Below are 6,129 nucleotides of genomic sequence, written 5' to 3' on the forward strand. Positions count from 1 at the left end.
TTCTCTATCATTTTTTCAATTCACAAATGATTTTGCTCTCACACTTGCATTGCCTACTAAGAAAGTTAGTAGCCGGTAGTCATCGGGTTAATGGTATGTTCTTTTGCCTACTTATTTTTTAGATTCATGTAGAGTTAACATTTTTCTTACATCAGACAATAGTTTCATGTGTGAAATCATTTAGATGGAGCTTAAAGTAGACAGAGAAAGACACGATCCAATGAAAGTTTGAAAGAGCGGGTATATGGCAAAATTCTTGAAATGTTTTCAATATTTAAGGACTTTTTGTTATGAGCATTTTAAGTGTCACCATAACACATGAAACAGCATCCAATATGTATGTAAATTCTATGATATAAAATATCCAAAAGTAAATAAAATAATTACAGTAACCTTAATATCTTAATACAGAGAAATAAGAAATGCCACCAGAGATCATGTAGTAATAAATAACTACTTCTTACATAACACTACAATAAAGTTTCATACAGTAATATAATTGTATACAGGTTAAAGCTTTTACATACAACAAAAACATTACATGCAATGCTGAAAAACCAGCCACATTTCAAAAGACACCTTTATGTATGTACAACTAAAATGAAAAATTAGTCAACTATTACTGTGTTTCATTCCTTCTAGTTATTACATCCATTTTACCCTTTAGTTGACATACCATTTCTTGTGCAGCACCACATCATATATTCCTGTGGTCATTGTTGTGATGCATCTGTACTGGGAGTTAGACCATAATGTTGCAGCCATTGTATCTACATTAGATGTCAATATTAGTAAGTTTGGCAAAAAAAGTGAGTCTGCTATTGCTCTGTTTCCTTTATGTCATCAAGGTGAATGATAGGTGTTTATTTCATTATGTTTGGTCAGGAATCACAAACTTTGCAACTATACACTTGACAGTCTATATAACTTGTTCAGCCAAACCATCATATTTAGGGCAATGTGGTGAAATGCATGTTTTTACTACACATATCACTCAACACAACTCTGACTTATAATATTTATATTGTGATCCATTCTCCACATGTTCTGAATCATGCTTCCATTGTTAAGATACTGTATAAGTGATTGAACCAGCTGAAGTATTAGTCATTTTGGTAAGCTTCAGCTCACTTGGTGAAGTAATTAATAATAACCAGCACCTATGATTACCATTTTCAGTTTCTAGAAAATGGCTAGTTATATCTATGAAGCAAGACCTACAACACTGCCTAAAATTTCTCTGGTGTAGATAGATTTTCCTCTGAGTAGCAAACATGGTACAATGTTTTGATGATAATGTGGTCAGAAAAACTACTTAAGTGCATAACACTTCTTGGTGACTGTCACTCTTGAGGTCATTTAAAGTCTTTAGCATCTCCTGCCTCAGAGATTTTGAGACCATTAGCTCTATCACCATTTAAGAGCTGTGTGTACATGGTTCATTGCAACATGCCATCCTACACTCACAACTGGTCATACAGGTTTTAAATGTTTATTACATCCATAGTGCATTTCTGATCTGCAAAGATCACATTTCACCTTGCTTCACAGCAAGTGATACAGAAGACACGTCCAGGTATTTGCTATTTATGTGAATTCACTAGTGAATTCATCATTGCATATATGGCTTTTCTTCACCACTCCTGTAATGTTTTTGAGAAAGAAAAAAAGTTTCACCATACTAAGAATCTAACTGCTAATTAATTTCAGTCCAAACATACTGATTTGGAGTTGATACTATTACTTTGGTTGTTCTGACTAGGCAAACTATTCCATTATTTCATCATCCTCACTGTTCTCTCACTATGTTTAAGAGCACAGTCCTACCATTGTACATTGGAATAGCATGTACATGTCCTTTGTATGATATTACATGCACATATAAGATGGCATGTCACATAGAAATCCATCTGTATTGACTAGTTAGAAGTTCATAAGCCATTTCAGTAATACTTTGATCATTGAACTTCCTACCATACAGATACACGTGGTAGTGTTTGAGAAACACTATAAATTCAAGTAATCTTTTCTTTTCTATGAACTTTCAGCATTCAAGAGTCATGAAATTATGACTGATATGCACAGTTATATGTTCCACATTGTCCTACACTAATGGCAAAGCACTGCTGCAGTTCTTTCATCTGCTTTCCATATCTAGGATGAATGTGTATAGTCTTGTCTTGAATAAGCTTGGAAACTTAAATAATTTTTCATTACTGAAATTTTTGACTACAGTGTTCAGTCTATCTAAAATACAGATTGCTTTTAGTCAGAGCAGGCCACATTGCATGATGCTGTGGAAAGCCTAAAAGAAAAAAAGCTGCAGAATAATTTTTTTATCATAAGCTTGAGCCGACAAGTTCTTATAACTACTGTGATGTTTACAGGATCAGTGGGTACTGTTTCTTCTTACTACATGATCAAGAAATTTCCTCACTTCTCTGATTTAAACTTCAAGCCAGTTTCCTTCATCTGTGGAAATGCATTTCTTTTGTTACATATATCAGATGGCATGCATGAAATCCGTATAAGCTACTTTGAGTGTTAAATGCAGTTTTAAAACTTTCATCATCCAGTTCTACTTGTTAGTATTTGTATGTGTGGTTCACCATGTTAATGGACAACTTCTTCAACTGAGCATTCACATTTATAAATTAAAAGGAAAAGAAAATACGTGCTATATTTCATACACCACACTAGCATTACTGTTTATGAGAAAGACTACGAGGTCTCAACAGTTTAATCATACACCAGTAGAAGATGCTTAAAGTATTCTCATGCGAGAGTTCATAAATGTTACCAACAATAGTTTATGAAAGTATTTGACCAATCATATAATGATGTGATTTTTTTTTACTTATTTATTGTTTGTTAGTATTGTGTTGTACAATTAATGGATGAAAATATACTAAAGAATGTAAATAAAAGTACTGAGAAGGATTTTATGAATTACTATAAAAAAATTAACTGGTTTCAGAGTGTGGCATATAAGAAGTTAAAAATAAGCCTTGGTAGACAAATGACCATGTAGAGGTGTGAGTTGTAAATCTTTATGAATAATTTTAACATTTTAAAGGCTCAGTCTTCATTTCTAATTATTTTTGTAAAGTAAACTAAATAATTTAATTTTCACATTACAGAAAACAAGTTCAAAATTTTACACTTGAAAATAATTTATTATGGAATGTTAAGTTACTATTAATACTTTTTCTAGTGATTTTATATTATATTTTCTTTTTTATTGCTATGTAAAAAAGTTAAATGTTTGTGACCACTCTATAGGCAGAATGACATTTGTTTTATATAAGGAAAATGTTTAATGTCTTTTTTTTTTTAGTATATTATATTCATTTAGACCTATTCCTTTATTATTAGATCAAAAGTTTCTATTTCTAATACTTGCTATTGGAGAGCCTTTAGGCTTACTGTGTATAAGTGGAAACATTGCAAAGTTGCACCAGTTTGTATTTGTTCTTTTACTTCGGAAAGTTTTCAATCATTCATTGTGTTCTTCAAATATTTTGTAAGCTTCAACTATGAGAAGGGAAAGTTTGTTGACTGTGAACTGTGATTGGTTACTCAAAAGAGGAATGTGTTACAAAAAATGAGTTTCTTCATTTTAAGAATTGGTTAGAATATCCCACAAATAGAGATGGTTGGCTGGGAATTCAACAGAAGAATATAGATGGTTGAAAATTGTATAGAAGTGTATGAATGGTTGAGAATTATATAAAAAGGTATAGAAATTTCATTCAACCAGTAAATCCGTAGTGACAGTGCAAACCCATTGATTAATAAATTATTTATCTCAAGTGAAATTCTTTTTAGAATCCTAGATTATTACATTATGCTTCACTGAACAGTTTGAAAATCTACAGTAATGCTAGAGTATTATTTAAAGAAGAAGCAAATCAATGTATTAGTTTATAAACTTTGCAGAGCAGACTGGATGATTGAAACAATGTTTACAAAAAAAAAGGGTGACTAATCACACTCCAGAAGCAAATTAGTTTCAAAGTGAACATTGAATACATATTTTGTAACCAAACCTGTGCCAGAGAAACTAATGAGTGAGGAAACATTTGACAAAATATAAAAAATATCTACAACATACCTGTAATTGCTATGCAGGACTTGAAAGCACCAAGTCATCACTACTGGGACCTTCACTAACTGTTGAGGTAGGTGCCTTACCTGTGTAATGTTGTATATTAAATATAGCCTAAGTATTTACTGCTTGAGTAGGCAGTACACAGGTTATTTATTTAAATATTTAAGCCTGTGTATAATCCAACTTTGATATGAAGAACTGTGTAGATTTTTCTTGATAGTGCACAAATTTGAAGAAACTCTAACTCAACCATAAGTTTAACAGGGAAAGTAACCATTGGACCAATTAATATTTTAAAAATAATATATTCTTTCTGGTGATAGTATACACATTGAACCTTGTTCTTTTTCCATTTTGAATATGTAAAGAAAACTAGTGGGTATTTGAAATTTTTTTGCCTATATATATCCTATCATCAAATTTAAACCATATTTGAAACACATTCTTCTAATGGATACCTTGAATTTCTTAATCCTCCATTGTTATTCATTTAAAATGGGGACCAATTTAGCCTTATTCAAGTATTTCTCCTTGCTCTTATGAATAAATATATTTATAACAAGTAATTACAATAAGGTTTTGCTAGTGGATATAAATTGTTGTCCTTGTTAGTAACATATATCATTACCTAAGTCTAAAGTTAATTATTAATTAGACTTAGGTAATTATATAGGCTTGTAAACATAACAAAAGTTTAAAAATTGGGATACTTTGCCATATGAGATAAATATAACATTATTATGATGGCTACCTTTATTTACAATGAATGTAAGCCTGATTGAGTGGTGAAATAGCTATACATCAGTGAAAAACCAACAAATGATTTCAAAATTTGTTTTCATAGTCTTTTTCTGAAGGAAGGGAGAGTGAAGGCTAAAATTGTAAGGATTTTTTTTTTTTTCTTATCCCATCATATGACATAGTTTTAGCATCACATGCACTTTACTACAACAGCATTTAAAACAACTAGTCACCAAACTATTCATACTGCTACACACACATTGTGAACTTTGTTAGTGTAATGTCATTCCAGGAATGTATAGAGAAATTGTAACAGCTCTGTATTCAATTGCACATCATTAAGTTTTACCAAAAACAATTTTAATGAAAACTTTTCATAAATAATACTTTTTTTTATTTTACTTCCTTCATGATTTTTGTCTGTAAAATTCCATCTTGAATCAGGAGTACAAATTGATGCAAAGTCTTCTCAAGAGAAGATAGACAAAGCAGATTTATTGACAGTGATGCTCGATAAAATGGTTGATGTGAAAGGAAGTTTATAATAAAAACTTTAAACTCGAACTAAATAGACTGGCGAGCTTCTTTTAAATATATAATGGAAAATAAAACTTCTCCAAATAGTAGCCTATATGTTTGGACCCAAAGTACAGAGGCCAAGACTTTGAGGAAGATGAGACACTGAAGCCATGAACATGATTATGAAGGTAGTTCAACACGTTCTCACCATGTATTCAGCCTGAATCACACAAAAACACAGAACTGAACGGAAATCATAAAGATTGGAAATTCCTAGAAGCCAGCTAGTAACACTGCACTTGTTATATGTAGAAAAGGCTTTGTGATATCTTACATTTCTTGTTGTGTATTAGAAACTAGCTGAGTTACCTGGTGTTGCACAGTGAAAATTTAGATTTGAAATGTATAAATTATTCAGTCAGTAGACAAAAGCTGTGATGCGAGAAATAAAAAAAGCATTTAATCAAACAAAGCTTTTTTTGAAATTAGATCGTGTTTGAGCTTGTCTTGTTCTTTGAGTCTGAAGTCGTACATCATGTTGCTCCTCTGTTTCTTGCTCTCTTAATTTTTGTGCTTAAAGTCTGGTTTGATGTTCAAAAGTTTGTTGTTGTCTATATCCAGCTTGCCTTGATGATTCTGACTGAACTCTGGCTTTGTGCTGTTCAACAGTTTCTTGTTGTCTTTCAGTAGCCTGTCTTGCAGCTTGAGCTCGAAGTCTAACTTTACGTTGTTCCAAAGTATCTTCCTGTATTTGAGCA

At 31.6% G+C, this 6,129-nt stretch overlaps 1 long non-coding RNA gene across 11 annotated transcripts in view; it reads left to right on the top strand.

The window, feature by feature from the left end:
• Positions 1-6,129, top strand: part of LOC106463789 — a 58,032-nt gene that overhangs the window by 31,729 nt on the left and 20,174 nt on the right. For 2 of the 11 annotated variants that reach the window (XR_002611561.1, XR_002611565.1), the window contains exon 4: positions 4,132-4,181. The exons of the other annotated variants lie outside the window; for them this stretch is intronic. This is a non-coding gene — a long non-coding RNA (uncharacterized LOC106463789). The remainder of the gene's footprint in view (positions 1-4,131; positions 4,182-6,129) is intronic. 11 annotated transcript variants of the gene reach the window in all.

This window comes from Limulus polyphemus, unplaced genomic scaffold (assembly GCF_000517525.1).
Source record: "Limulus polyphemus unplaced genomic scaffold, Limulus_polyphemus-2.1.2 Scaffold1483, whole genome shotgun sequence".
Lineage (NCBI taxonomy): Eukaryota > Metazoa > Arthropoda > Merostomata > Xiphosura > Limulidae > Limulus > Limulus polyphemus.